Source organism: Pongo pygmaeus, chromosome 6, assembly GCF_028885625.2.
Source record: "Pongo pygmaeus isolate AG05252 chromosome 6, NHGRI_mPonPyg2-v2.0_pri, whole genome shotgun sequence".
Classification (NCBI taxonomy): Eukaryota; Metazoa; Chordata; class Mammalia; order Primates; family Hominidae; genus Pongo; species Pongo pygmaeus.
The window spans coordinates 107,321,853-107,338,289 of record NC_072379.2 but is presented as its reverse complement, the minus strand read 5'-3'; the positions used below and the strand labels follow the sequence as shown (position 1 = coordinate 107,338,289).

At 39.9% G+C, this 16,437-nt stretch overlaps 1 pseudogene; it reads right to left on the bottom strand.

Moving 5' to 3' along the window:
* Nucleotides 1-460: 460 nt before the first annotated feature.
* Nucleotides 461-16,437, bottom strand: part of LOC129041575 (uncharacterized) — a 75,039-nt pseudogene continuing 59,062 nt past the window's right edge.

Below are 16,437 nucleotides of genomic sequence, written 5' to 3'. Positions count from 1 at the left end.
TTTAAAATTTCAAGGATCATTAGAGAGGTGACACTAAAATCAGAGTTGCACATTATGGACAAAAGCACTGTTCAAAAATAATTTTGCCAGGGGATTGGCCAAGAGGGCCAACTAAAAGCAACTAGTCTGCACTGCTCTTACAGAGAGAAATGGAAGAGGTAAGTAAATACAGCACCTTCAACAGAAATATCCAGGTACTCACATTGGGACTCACCAAGGAAACAACTTGACCCATGGAGAATGGAGAAAAGCAAGGCAGGACAACTGCCCTCCCAGGAGCAACACAGAGCCAGGAGAACCTCCTCCACCCAGGGAAGTAGGAGTTCGAGGCAACTACGTACTGGGGCAATCCCCCAGCACAGTCCAGCAGCTCTATGGAGAAGCAGTAAGACTGCTTATTCACACAGATCCTAAATCTCATTTCTCTTAAATCTCCACCTGGGATCTCCTGTCACCCACGCTAGTATTTTCCAGCCAACGGAGGTTTTATACCTCCCTGGGACGGGGCTTCCAGAGGTAGTGGTGGACCATCTTCTTTGCTGTTTGGCAGTCTTAGCCATCCTTGCCTGCAGGCTTTGGAAAGCCTGAGGCTACTGGAGGCTGGAGCGGACCCCCAGCACAGCACAGCTGCTCTACGAAAAAGTAGACAGACTATTTTTGTAAATGGGTCCTCATTCCCATTTCTTCTGGGCAGGATCTCCTGATCAGGGTCTCTAGTCACTTCTGCCAGTGTGCTCCAGCCAACAGAGGTTTCAAACCTCCCCGGGACGGAGCTCCCACGGGGAGTGGCGACCTGCCATCTTTGCTGTTTAGCAGCCTTAGCCATTCTTTCCTCTGGGGTCTGGAGAGCCCGAGGCAACTGGGGGCTGGAGCAAACCCCCAGCACAGCACAGCTGCTCTATGAAAAAGTGGCTAGACTGCTTTTTCACATGAGTCCCTGATCCCATTCCTCCTCACTAGGTGGGATCTCCCACTTGGGATCTCCAACCACCTTCTGCAGGTGCATTCAGATCAGCTCAGGTTCATACCTCCCTGGGACAGTGCTCCAAGAAGGAAGGATAGGCTGCCATCTTTGCTGTTTCACAGCCTTCACTGTTGGTACCTTCAGGTAATGGAAAATCCAAGATGACTAGGGACTAGAGCAGACCCCAGCATACTGCAGCAGCCCCACAGAAAAGTGGCCAGACTGTTTGTTACATGTGTCCCTGATCTCATATCTTCTCACTGGATGAGTCCTCCAGGCCTGGGTCTCCAGCCACCCCCCACCAGGGCTATTGAGCCAGTAGCAGCTATGCTACTCCCTGGACAGAGCTCCCAGTGAGAGGGATAGGTTGCCATCTTTGCTGTCTCCCAGCCCTTGCCCTTGCTGTCTCCAGGCTCCGGAGAGTCTATGGGACAAGAGGCTGGTCCAGAGCCCAAACACGGAAAAACCATCTCACAGAAAAGTGGCTAGACTGTTATCCACACAGATTCTGGTCCTCACTTCTCCTCACTTGGCAGGGCCGCCCAACCTGGGACTCCAGCACAACCACCCTGCCCATGTCTGGTAATCACAATCAGAGACAGCCCAGCATTTCTCCAAGGAGGAAATCCCAGAATCAACCCACAACCCCTCTACCACTACAGTTGTAGTGGTACTACCCTAATAGTCCTTGGGCTAGGGAAGGAACAAAGACCCCTTCATTACACTGGCATCTCCAGCACACCATATAGAAAGGAGTTGATCTCCTCTTCCATGGAACCCCCATCCCCACTGCTGCCCTCAGTCTGCTGAAGAAACAAAGAGCCTGAAGGGTACACCCAAGCTTACAGCATGCCACAGTCACCAAACAGAGAGGACACCAGTCTCTTCTCCCAGTGAGCCCTCAATCCCCTACCCCTCAATAAGTGGAACCCCAAGCTCATACCAGCAGTGCAACTTCCCCACCCCACTGGCTGAACACTCCCAGTAAGAGTGGCTCTGTGTTTCTTGGAGGTGGAGCCCCAGGGCTCCCTCTACCACTGCCTCTGCAATGGTACTACCCCTGCTACCCTTGAACTAACAAAGGAACAAAGACCCTAAGTACCTTCTCCACACCTCCAATAAGCTACAATCAACCCAAAAGGAGGCCAGTTCATCTCCCATAGGTCCAACTCATCCCTCCTGTTCATCACCAGGCAGGGAACCTCCAGCTTGGGCCCACAGCACAGACCCCTTATCCCCGGCTGACTGCACTTAGTGATAGTTGACCTGCATCTTTCTAGGGTGGAGCCCCTAGGAAGCAAGCAAAAGACCTTCTGCCACAACCATTACTAAGATCCCTTCTGCTGCCTCCAAGTTTGGGAGGAAACATAAAACCCAAGATCACCCCAGAGCTATGGTGGGCAGCCTGGGACTGCCAAGCTGCAGTCTACAGCCAGAACTCAAGCAGGAGAGGAACCCACACTTCCAGAGCATTGAGAGGGTGGACAGCTGCAACTGTGAGGAAATATAGGGAAGCTACGTGTCTAAGCAAGAGTCTGCCTACTATGCCTAAACACCACCTACTGGATCACACCCCAAAGCTTCAACACCCAAAACACCTCACTAACATACCCACCTCTGAAACCAGAAACAAGAAGTGACCTTCAAATAAAGATCCTGCATAAAACCTGGGCCTTGTGAAAACATCCAGAAAAGGAGTCTACTTACTGTATTCAATCTACACCACAGTTAAAGGAACACCCACATGCAGAGATGAGAAAGAACCAATGCAAGGACTCCATCAACTCAAATGACCAGTGTCATCTGTCCTCCAAACAATTGCACTAGTTCTTCAACAAGAGTTCTTACAGGCTAAGTTTGCTGAAGTGACAGAAATAGAATTCAGAATATGGATAGGAATGAAGATCATTGAGATTCAAGAGAATGCCAAAACCCAATCCAAGGACACTAAGAATCACAACAAAATAACACAGGAGCAACAGATGAAATAGCCAGAACGAAAAAGAACCTAACTGATCTGAGAGCTGAAAAACACACCACAAGATTTTGTAATGCAATTACAACTGTTAACAGCAGAATAGACCAAGCTGAGGAAAGAATCTCAGAACTTGAAGACTGGCTCCCTGAAATAAGACAGTCAAACAAAATTATTTAAAAAGAATACCATGGAATGAACAAAACCTCCAAGAAATATGGGACTATGTAAAGAGGCCAAATCTACAAATGACTGGCATCCCTAAAAGGGATAGGGTAAAAGCAAACAACTTGCAAAACATATTTCAAGCTGTCATCCATGAAAACTCCCCAACCTTGCTAGAGAGGCCAACAGTCAAATTCAGGAAATACAAAGGACCCCTGAAAGATTCTACACAAGAAGATAATCCCCAAGACACATAATCATCAGATTTTCAAAGGTTGAAATGAAACAATGTTAAAGGCAGCTATACAGAAAAGGCAGGTCACCTACAAAAGGAACCCTATCAGGCTAACAGTAGACATGCTAGCAGTAACCCTACAAGCCAGAAGAGATTGGGGGGCCTATATTCAACATTCTTAAAGAAAAAAATCTTCAACCAAGAATTTTCTATCTAGCCAAACTAAGCTTCATAAGCAAAGGAGAAAACAACAGAATATACAATTCTCCTCATTGCCACATGGCACATACTCTAAAACCAACCACACAATCAAACATAAAACAATCCTCAGCAAATGCAAAAGAATCGAAATCATCCCAAACACACTCTCAGATCCCAGGGCAATAAAACCATATAATTATATAGAAACCGTACAATTACGTGGAAATTAAACAATGTGCTGAATGACTTTTAAGTAAATAATGAAATTAAGGCAGAAATTCAGAAGTTCTTTGAAACTAAAGAGAACAAAGATGCAACATACCAGAATCTCTGGGACACAGTTAAAGCAGTGTTAAGAGAGAAATTTGTAGCCATAAGCACCCACATCAAAAAGTTAGAAAGATCTCAAACTGACAACTTAACAACACAACTGAAAGAACTAGAGAAGCAAGAGCAAACCAACACCAAAGCTAGCAGAAGATGAGAAATAACCAAAATCAGAGCTGAACTGAAGATCAAGACATGAAAAACCACTCAAAAGATCAATAAATCCAGGGGTTTGTTTTTTGAAAAATATAGTAAGATAGGTCACTAGCTAGACTAACAAAGAACAGAGAATATCCAATTAATACAAGTAGAAAAGACAAAAGGAATGTTAGAACTGACCCCACAGAAATAAAAATAATCATCAGAAACTACTGCAAACACCTCTATGCACACAAACAAGAAAACCTAGAAGAGATGGATAAATTCCTGGACACACACACTCTCCCAGTACTGAACCTGGAATAAATTAATTCCCTGAACAGACCAATAACAAGCTCCAAAATTGGAATCAATAATAAATAGCCTACCAACTAAAAAAGCTAGGACCAAATGGATTTACAGCCAAATTCTACCAGATGTACAAAGAAGAGCTGGTACTATTCCTACTGAAACTATTCAAAAAAAAAAAAAAAAAAAAAAGAGTAAAGATTCCTCTCCAACACATTCTATGAGGCCAGCATTACTCTGATACTAAAACCTGTCAGGGACACAGACACACACAAAAGAAAACTTCAGTCGATGAACACTGATGCAAAATTTCTCAGCAAAATACTTGCAAACCAAATCCAATAGCACATCAAAAACTAATCCACCACCATCAATTGGGATTCATCCCCAGGACGCAAAGCTGGTTTAATATACACAAATTAATAAATGTGATTCACCACATAAATAGAACTAAAAACAAAAATCACATGATTATCTCAATAGATGCAGAAAAGGCTTTTCATAAAATTCAACATCTCTTCATATTAAAAACTCTCAATAATCGAGGTATTGAAGGAACACACCTCAAAATAATAAAAGCCGTGTATGACAAACCCATAGCCAACATCATACTGAATGGGCAAAAGCTGGAAGCATTCCCCTTGAAAACTAGCATAAGACAAAGATGCCCTCTCTCACCACTCCCGTTCAATGTAGTATTGGAAGTCCTGGCCACAGCAATCAAGAGGAGAAAGAAATAAAGGAAATCCAAATAGGAAGAGAGAAAGTCAAACTCTTCCTGTTTGTAGACAACATGATTCTATACCTAGAAAACCCTATAGTCTCAGCCCAAAAGTTCCTTCAGCTGATAAACAACTTCAGCAAAGTTTCAGGACACAAAATTAATGTACAAAAATCACTAGCATTTCTATACACCCACAACAGCCAAGTTGAGAGCCAAATCAGGAAGGCAATCTTATTCACAATTTCCACAAAAAGAACAAGATCCCTAGGAATACAGCTAACCAGGGAGGTGAAATATCTCTGCAAAACACTGTCCAAAGAAATCAGAGATGACAAAAACATACAGAAAAACATTCCATGCTCATGGATGGGAACAAAAGCAGTATCATTAAAATGGCCAAACTGCCCAAAACAATTTACAGATTCAATTCTATTCCTATCAAACTACCAATGACATTCTTCACAAAATTGGAAAAAAGTATTTTAAAATTCATATGGAACCAAAAAAGAGCCTAAATAGTCAAGGCAATCAAAAGCAAAAAGAACAAAGCTGGAGGCATCACATTACCCATCTTCAAACTATACTACAGGGTTACAGTAGTAACCAAAACAGCAGTGTACTGTTACAAGAACAGATGCATAGACCAATGGAAGGGAAAAGAGGGCCCAGAAATAAGTCTGCACACCTAAAATCATCTGATCTTCAGAAAAGCAGACACACAGAAGCAATGGGGAAAGGATTCCCTATTCTATAAATGGTGCTAGGATAATTGTCTAGCCATATGCAGAAAATTGAAACCGAATCCTTTCCTTCCACCATACACAAAAATCAACTGAAGATGGATTAAAAATTTAAATGAAATGCCCAAAACAATAAAAACTCTGGGCAATAGCATTCAGGACATAGGAACAGGCAAAAATTTCATGATGAAGATGGCAAAAAGCAATTGCAACAAAAGCAGAAATTGACAAACGGGATCTAATAACTAAAAATGCTTCTGCACAGCAAAAGAAACTATCAACAGAGTAAACAGACAACTACAGAATGGGAGAAAATATTTGCAAGTTACGCCTCTGACAAAGGTCTAAAATCCAGCATCTGTAAGGATCTTAAAGAAATTTACAAGATAAAAGCAAAAAAAAAAAAAAAAACCTTAAAAAGTAGGCAAAAGACATGAACAGACATTTTTAAAAAGAATACATACATGTGGCCAACAAGCATATGAAAAAAAAAGCTCAATATCACTAATCATTAGAGAAATGCAAATCAAAACCACAATGAGATACCATCACACACCAATCAGAATAGCTGTTATTAAAAAGTTAAAAAATAACTGGTGAGGATCTGGAGAAAAGAGACCACTTATACACTGTTTTGGGGAGTGTAATTTAGTTCAATGATTGTGGAAAGCAGTGTGGCAAGTCCTCAAAGAGCTAAAAACAGAACTACCATTCAAACAACAATCCCATTACTGGGAATACACCAAAAGGAATATAAATCGTTCTACCATAAAGACACGTGCATACAAATGTTCATTGAAGCACTATTCACAATAGCAAAGACGTGGTATCAACCTAAATGCCCATCAACTATAGACTGGATAAAGAAAATGTGGTACATATACACCATGGAATACTATACAGACCTAAGAGAGAACAAGATCATGTATTTTGCAGGAACATGGATGGAGTTGGAGGCCATTATTTGCACGAACTAACGCTGGAACAGAAAAACAAATACCACATATTCTCACTTTTAAGTGGGAGCTAAATTATGGGAATATATGGACACAAAGAGGGGAACAACAGACACTGGGGTCCACCAGAGGGTGGAGGGAGAGAATCAGAAAAAATAACTAATTGGTACTAGGCTTACTACCTGGGTGACAAAACAATCTGTACAACAAATCTTCATGAGATGAGTTTACCTATATAACAAACCTGCACATGTACCCCTGAACCTAAAATAAAAGTTTAAAAAAGACCTAAACTTAAAAAATAAAATAAAACAAAATAGTAATTTTTCCAGCCAGAGAATCAAACTTCATAGGTCTAATGCACAGAGGATACCTACATACTAAGAAAGTAGCAAATTTCAAATTCGTTTTTACTCCAACATGGTTAGACATGTTGTTTCTTAAAAGATGAAGTCAGTTTTGGACACTGAGAGGAGATAGATGTCAGCTTGGTCTGCTCGAAAACACTGCATGTCTCTAAGGACAAAGTCCCGATCCCAAGGGACTTGATGGTGGCTATTGTACCTACATCAGACAGGTGTTGGAACCGCTGAGACAGATACTTCCCACCAGAAACTTAAGACAGTTATAGACTATTTCAGAGTCTAGACAAGAGACCCTTAAATCATGGTTAGAGAATACCATAGACAAAGCATTGGGATGGATAAGAAGGAGAGGACAGAGACTTACTGTTTGCAAGTCTGTGTCCCAAGAGCTGTTGATAGACTCAAAGCCATACAAATAAACATATCTATGTAGCAGGATCCCACTGCCCTAAAACAAAGTTATGCTACCATGAAGTTACTGAACTTATATGCCAAATTTATCACCAAATGTCAATGAACAGGGAAGCATTTACTTTGTCTTCTCACATTATCTGAGAAAGGACTATAATTTGTGATCCACTTGGAACTACAAACTGAGACCTGAAAGTCCATAATCATCTGAGTAGGGTCTACAGATTGTCTGTCATTAATAATCAATAATAGATTTTGGCTGGGTGCAGTGGCTCATCCCTGTAATCCCAGCACTTTGGGAGGCTGAGGCGGGTGGATCACAAGGTCAGGAGGTCGAGACCATCCTGGCTAACACGGTGAAACCTCGTCTCTACTAAAAATACAAAAATTAGCCGAGCGTGGTGGTGGGTGCCTGTAGTCCCAGCTACTCAGGAGGTTGAGGCAGGAGAATGGCATGAACCCGGGACGCGGAGCTTGCAGTGAGCCGAGATGGCGCCACTGCACTCCATCTAGCCTGGGCAACAGAGCGAGGCTCCGTCTCAAAAATAATAATAATAATAATAATAATAATAATAGACTTCATTACTTTCCCAAAAAGCTACCTAAATTTTCCTCAATACTAAATCTCATAAGGACTGAGGAGATAACTGGCTGATCTCTGGCCAGACAGACTAATGAGACTGACATAACACCCTCTGAGTGGTCTTGGAAAGCTGGCAGCAAAGGAGATGCATCTCTTTCCCTTGAAGATAAATTCCAACAGAAGGTAGAAAAAGGCTGATTTCTGCCATCATGGTCAGGCAGCCCTCAAGAGCAATCCAGGAGTCCTTGATGAAGATTGTGTCTCTTAATTTATAAATTGGAGTGGGGCATAAGTGGAAATAATGCAGCTATTTCACCATTCCTTCCCAGGAGGTGTGCACATCCAGCATTGTTGGGATATATTTGTCAGAACAGCCTTTGTTTCTTGCTTTACTGTGTCAAAGAGGTTTTCCCAAGCTCCTTTCTCTTTTCCAGAGTTAAAACACTGGAAAGGAGACCAAATGCCTAAAATGCACGTTTGCTCTTTGAGAAGCTAATCAGTCCTCAACCTCAAGGTTTTCAAGAAGGGATGGCAATGAATTCACGTAAGGTCTACTTTGCAGCACCTACAGAGGAACCTGAAAGATGTATACATGCCCAATAGGAAAAAAAAGAGTGGAGACACTGAACTGTAAACAGAGCTCTACTAATAGAGCAGGTAGGCTGGGAACTTGAGATATGAAGAAATTTAGGTGTTCTGGACTAATATTTTGCAACCTTTATAAAGACTGACCCAGCATGAGTGAAACTGGACAATTATTAACACATGAAAATTCCCATAACCACAGCTAAGGATGTGCATTCTACAGGACTCTTTCCTTTTTAAAAGGCAAAAGATCAACCTAAACTAGCTGAAGAAAAAAAAGATGGGATTTATTAGTTCATGCACTTGGATGAATATAGAGGGACATCAACTTTCAACACTGTTGGACCTACAGACTCATATTGTCCACTGTTTACTGGTTTCTCCATTTTCTAGTTACGTTCTCCTCTTTGAGCAACCTTCTTCTACTGGCAGCTTGTTGCATCCAACCAAAGAAATGGATTCTGGCAGTTCCACACTGTGTGATCCTTACAGCTTGTGATAGACAAAGGAAGAAAGAGGTTCACTCTTTCCTGGAGTCCATATATCCAATCTCCTGGAGACCCTCGAATTGACCCAGTTTAGGACATCAGCATGTCCTTGAACCAGTCACCTTGGCCAGGAGAATGAAGAAGTCTGATGGCCAGTCCTAAAGCATCTCTATCTCTGGGACGGGTGGAGGGTGAAATAAGTTCCTAAAACCACCTCAACATGTTCCCCCTAAGAGGAAGCTCTATAGTGGGGAAAACCACACTATAGCTATCACAAATCCCTGAAGGAACCTTTTTTTTTTTTTTTTTTTTTTTTTTTGAGACAAGAGTCTCGTTCCCTTGCCTGGGCTGGAGTGCAGTGGCACGATCTCGGCTCACTGCAAGCTCCGCCTCCCGGGTTCACGCCATTCTCCTGCCTCAGCCTCCCGAGTAGCTGGGACTATAGGCGCCTGCCACCACACCCGGCTAATTTTTTGTATGTTTAGTAGAGATGGGGTCTCACCATGTTCGCCAGGATGGTCTCGATCTCCTCGTGATCCGCCCGCCTCGGCCTCCCAAAGTGCTGGGATTACACGCGTGAGCCACAGCGCCCGGCCCCTGAAGGAACCTTTTATCTTTGCTGGCTTACAGTCTTTTTCTTTCCTGTACTCAGACATTGATTTTCTCCTAGTTCTTTCAGATTTTGTTTTACAGAATTAGAACACAAGAGAGGGTGGGGAGGAAGAAGGAAGAGAGACACAAAATGTACGGTAGTGTGGCATGGGGAATTTTGAAGAGAGAGGCACCAGATTTGGGAGTGTGAGAGGAAAATGGATGAGAGAGAAAGGATGTGTTTAAAGTATTACTTCAGATTATATTATGCCTTTCATGTGGTTAAGCAAATAAGTAAGAGAGCTACTCTGAATTACTTTGGGGTTTCTAAATTGTTCCTTTGCCCACTTCAATAAGATTAGATCCGTTATTGTACAAATACTATATTCTATTAGTGTTTACACATCTATTCTTGTACTACATCAAAGTCTCCTTGAAGATAGTGGGGTTATGTCTCACACATTTCTATAGTGCTGTGTACACAGAAAGGACTCCGAATTGTATTTGTTGAATGAATGACAAGTTCTTGATGTATGATTTTTCTACCCTCAAAGCACTCCAAGAGAGTAGGTCCTTCAGATTTTTAGATAGTTCCATGGCCTCCAATCATAACTCTGCCTTTAAGTAAGCAAGAATTTTCTTTGTACCTTTCAGACATTCATTCTAAGGCATTTTCTCTTTTCATCTAAACTCTAGATAGCTAAGTCAATAGTAATCTTTCAACATCACAGAATTAAAGTAATTCAGACTTAGAAAAGAGCTTGAAATATTGAAACGAACTCCTCCATTTTACCAAGAAACAAATGGGACTCTTTCTAGTTAAGTTGTTTATTTACCATATAGAGTTATTCAGTGACTACAACAAGGACTTGGGTTTCTCAAATTCAGTTTCAAAACTATTTTCATGCATCTCCTTCCCCGCTAAACATTATACCTTCTTAAAGACATGTTCAGTTCTCTCCTCTTCAGACTAAATAAGCACAATTGCCCTTACCTTTCCCATAGTTCCCCATATGCAAAATGTGTGGGAATGACATGAAGTGGTACAATGGACTGAATGTTTGTGTCCCCCTAAAAGTCGTAGGTTGAAACCCTAACCCTGACTTCTATAGTATTAGGAGGTGAGGCCTTTCAGAGGTTATTGGGTCATGAGGGTTGAGCCCTCATAAATGGAATTAGCACCCTTATAAAATGGACCCCAGAGAGCTACCTTGCTGTCCTTCCACCATGTGATGACATGATGAGAAGAAAGTAGTCTGCCTCCCCAAAAAGGGGCCTCACCAGAACCTGACTATGTTCACACCCTGATCTCAGGCTTGAATACTCCAAAAGTGTGAGAAATAAATTTCTGTTGTTTAAGCCTCTCAGTCTATGGTAATTTATTATAGCAGTCTGAACTGATATAGACTGATAGTATAAAAACAAAGCTTTACAGTCTGAGAGGTCTTGAGTCTGCTTCTTTAATGCTGTATGATTTGGCATTGGCAAAAGTTTGCTTATCTAAAAAATGAGTATGATACTACTCATAGGTACTGGACACCTATAAGGTATGGAGTTGTGAGCATTGAAGAGATAAAACACCTAACACATCATAGGCCCTGAACAAGTACTGGGTTTTTTCCCAAGCCCACACCTCTTTCCATAGCCAAATAATATTTATGAAATACTCTGAGACATATAGAAGCCTATACTGAAATTTACAATTTTAACTCAATGAAGTAAATTTTGTTGAAAGTTGCAATATCAAGAGATTTAGATACTCTATGCCAAATTAACAATTATTGTTAGTTAATAATACTTCTTGGCTAACTCATAGTCCCATAATACTAATGAAATGAAACCTTTCTTTTATTGATTTTTATCATGAGAATTTAATAGCATCAAACATGTGCAGTAGCCCAGACTGCAAAGTACTCAATGGGGTCTTACTGGATTTACTTAAAAGATAAAGTTACTTTGTCAGCAATAGAAATAGAGATTAGAAACTGGTAACAAACTCCCCTTTTCAAACATTAGCAACTAATTTACAATACCATGGCAGCAAGCAGAGCAGTCTTGTAGATAAAAAGTAATTTGATAAAATAATGGCTGCCATTTTTCTACTGCAATTGGTCTGCAGCATAATTTATAGGAACCATATTTAACCTCTTCCTGATGACAGGTAATGGAAAAAATTTCAGCAGCAAACATTTATAGCATTCTAAGGACATTTGGATCAGTACAACTAAGTCATTTTTAACTGTTTCCTCAATTTTTTTTTCAAGTTTTACTCCATTTCATCAAAAAAAGGACAAAGGTTGATTATTTTTTGAAATCTTTGCTCAAAGCTGAGATTTTTAGATTACAATAGCAATAAAATTATTATGACTCTATATTGTAAGGATATTGGTTCATCTGCTACATTGAGATGTTCATAAATTAGTCTACAGTTTATCACCATGAACATTAAAGTATGCAACACAAAATTACACGTGCAGCAATTCTGAAATGTGACTCACAGAGTTTTGTTTTAATTAACACCATGTCCTATTTGTTTCAAATAAATTCTGAAGATCTTTAAAGATATCACAGAATGTGAAGTATGATATTTAAGAGTAAAAGTCATATATACCATCTAAAGCATGCAGAAGAAATATGACTTTTAAGCTCCTGAGTTGAGTTGATTAAATGTCTTGAATCCCAAATTTAGCTCTTACGTTTCTGGAATCAAAGAATAAAAATAATAGACAATTGCAGTAACTGTCATTTTTAGCTGCTTACATCATCCTTTCACTCATATTTTGTATGGATCCTAAGTTTTCCTTACTACTTCAATTACTCGTTTTCTCAGCTTGCTTTTGGAATTATGAGGATAATAATAATAAGTGGATAATTTAGACCTTTGATCTTGAATTTTTTTTACTACTGATAGGGATCACATCACTAGCGTAATGTGATAGGCTGTCACATCTCTATGCAAGATAATAGAAAAAGAGACCATTTAAACACCAAAAGTTAGAAGTTTAAACTATTGAATAAGTTCAGAAGTGACAATTATATTGTGTAAATATGTAGTAGACAACTCAAGTTGTGCTATCACTGTGCTATTAAGGTTTAGCTGTTCCAGAAGAATTCTTGCCATTAAAATTAACTTCTTAGAAACTGCTCCCAGAAAAAGACAACATGCTCTGTATTGAGCATAGTCAAAGAAGTTGGCATCATTTTTCTACAGCTGAAGAACACCTATGCATTCCATCTAAAGACAATATTCCAGAATATTTAGATAAAGATCCATATATTCATTCTCTCAATAATACTCAGTAGAGAACTTCAGCGTTCTAAGCACCATTCTTGAAGCAGGAAGGTCAGTTGAAAGCAACTTGTGTGGCACTTCCTTTCATTCTGGTAGAGAATAGAGACAGAAGGAGGGGTTATGCAATATAAGGGTAAGTGCTCTGAAGGAAAATAAAGCAACATGGAAAGGAGAGAGATGCAGGTAATTTTCCATTTTAGAAAATTTAGATAAATATTTTCCAGGATAATTAGAGAAAGCATCTTTAAGGAAAAGACTTTGGAGCAACAATCTGAATGTAAATATCTAGGGAAAGAGCATGCCAGGCAGACATAACAGCATGCCCCAAGGTCCTGAGGCAGGATATTACAAAGAAATGTCAAGGAATAAACCAGACTAGTGCTAATTGAAAATAGAATGCCATATAGTTTTATATTCTTCCTCTCTTTAATTGGGTTTTGACAGCAACGTTTTAAAACAGACTGAAGAAACAGGTAGTTTGGATCAATTTCCTGGGCACAATTAGGCCAATATATAGGTCCTGAATGTTGAAGAAAAGGATTCTGATAGGCCAACTAATCATTAAACAGCCTGTAATTATCCTTGGCCACTTTTACAATAAAATGAAATTGCTTTGTGCATTGACCAATAATAAAAAGCTTGTACTCTTGAATTCTTCTTCTCATATAAAACATAATTTGGGAAAATGATGATTCAATTGTCTCTAAGCTAATAGAGTTTGAAATGTGTCTTTCAAACTTTGGCCATAATTTGGAAGTAATAAAAGGATAACCATCATGAGACAGGCATAAAAAGAGAATGAATTCATGTTAATAACTTGACAAAGATCACAGTGTACCGCTCAAGAAAAACATTGTGTGGTTTTTCTGCAGTGAGATCTTCCCTTGGAGTTTTGTTCAATTTGACCTGTGAGAAACTCAGGGAAATGAGGCTGAACTTGGCTAACTATGCTGGAAGTGCTGATGGACGGCTATGTAAAGAGACAAAGCCTGTCATGTACATTTCTCAGCAAAGCTCTCCAGGCTTTCTAGAGAATTTATCAATAACTAAAACTGTTTCCTCTGGCACCCTAGTTTGCCCTCTCAAGGGAAAAATTTCCAGACTGACTTTTCTACTAGCAGGTAGACTAGACCAAAAAATATGCTAATAAGATTTATTATACTTCATCCAATAAATATACTAATAAGATTTTCTAATCTCAAATTAACTATAGTTTTTTAAATCCCCTTCAGCCCCTCTCTTTCGATTCTATTTTTACCTTTGTCATTTGACTCAGTCTACAACTAATTTTCTAACATTGGAGTGAACAATTTTCATTCAAACTAACTGTGAGAGTGCAAAAGTACCCAACTACTTTCTCTTGTGGGCATTTAGTGCTATAAATTTCCCTCTACACACTGCTTTGAATGCATCCCAGAGATTCTGGTATGTTGTGTCTTGGTTCTCGTTGGTTTCAAAGAACATCTTTATTTCTGCCTTCATTTCGTTATGTACCCAGTAGTCATTCAGGAGCAGGTTGTTCAGTTTCCATGTAGTTGAGCGGTTTTGAGTGAGATTCTTAATCCTGAGTTCTAGCTTGATTGCACTGTGATCTGAGAGACAGTTTGTTACAATTTCTGTTCTTTTACATTTATTGAGGAGAGCTTTACTTCCAAGTATATGGTCAATTTTGGAATAGGTGTGGTGTGGTGCTGAAAAAAATGTATATTCTGTTGATTTGGGGTGGAGAGTTCTGTAGATGTCTATTAGGTCCGCTTGGTGCAGAGCTGAGTTCAATTCCTGGGTATCCTTGTTGACTTTCTGTCTCGTTGATCTGTCTAATGTTGATAGTGGGGTGTTAAAGTCTCCCATTATTAATGTGTGGGAGTCTAAGTCTCTTTGTAGGTCACTCAGGACTTGCTTTATGAATCTGGGTGCTCCTGTATTGGGTGCATATATATTTAGGATAGTTAGCTCTTCTTGTTGAATTAATCCCTTTACCATTATGTAATGGCCTTCTTTGTCTCTTTTGATCTTTGTTGGTTTAAAGTCTGTTTTATCAGAGACTAGGATTGCAACCCCTGCCTTTTTGTTTTCGAATTCTACCAGAGGTACAAGGAGGAGCTGGTACCATTCCTTCTGAAACTATTCCAATCAATAGAAAAAGAGGGAATCCTCCCTAACTCATTTTATGAGGCCAGCATCATCCTGATACCAAAGCCTGGCAGAGACACAACAAAAAAAGAGAATTTTAGACCAATATCCTTGATGAACATTGATGCAAAAATCCTCAATAAAATACTGGCAAACAGAATCCAGCAGCACATCAAAAAGCTTATCCACCATGATCAAGTGGGCTTCATCCCTGGGATGCAAGGCTGGTTCAATATACGCAAATCAATAAATGTAATCCAGCATATAAACAGAACCAAAGACAAAAACCACATGATTATCTCAATAGATGCAGAAAAGGCCTTTGACAAAATTCAACAACCCTTCATGCTAAAAACTCTCAATAAATTAGGAATTGATGGGACGTATCTCAAAATAATAAGAGCTATTTATGACAAACCCACAGCCAATATCATACTGAATGGGCAAAAACTGGAAGCATTCCCTTTGAAAACTGGCACAAGACAGGGATGCCCTCTCTCACCACTTCTATTCAACATAGTGTTGGAAGTTCTGGCCAGGGCAATTAGGCAGGAGAAGGAAATAAAGGGTATTCAATTAGGAAAAGAGGAAGTCAAATTGTCCCTGTTTGCAGATGACATGATAGTATATCTAGAAAACCCCATTGTCTCAGCCCAAAATCTCCTTAAGCTGATAAGCAACTTCAGCAAAGTCTCAGGATACAAAATCAATGTGCAAAAATCACAAGCATTCTTATACACCAATAACAGACAAACAGAGAGCCAAATCATCAGTGAACTCCCATTCACAATTGCTTCAAAGAGAATAAAATACCTAGGAATCCAACTTACAAGGGATGTGAAAGACCTCTTCAAGGAGAACTACAAACCACTGCTCAAGGAAATAAAAGAGGATACAAACAAATGGAAGAACATTCCATGCTCATGGGTAGGAAGAATCAATATCATGAAAATGGCCATCCTTCCCAAGGTAATTTACAGATTCAATGCCATCCCCATCAAGCTACCAATGACTTTCTTCACAGAATTGGAAAAAACTACTTTAAAGTTCATATGGAACCAAAAAAGAGCCCGCATCACCAAGTCAATCCTAAGCCAAAAGAACAAAGCTGGAGGCATCACACTACCTGACTTCAAACTATACTACAAGGCTACAGTAACCAAAACAGCATGGTACTGGTACCAAAACAGAGATATAGATCAATGGAACAGAACAGAGCCGTCAGAAATAATGCCACATATCTACAAGTATTTGA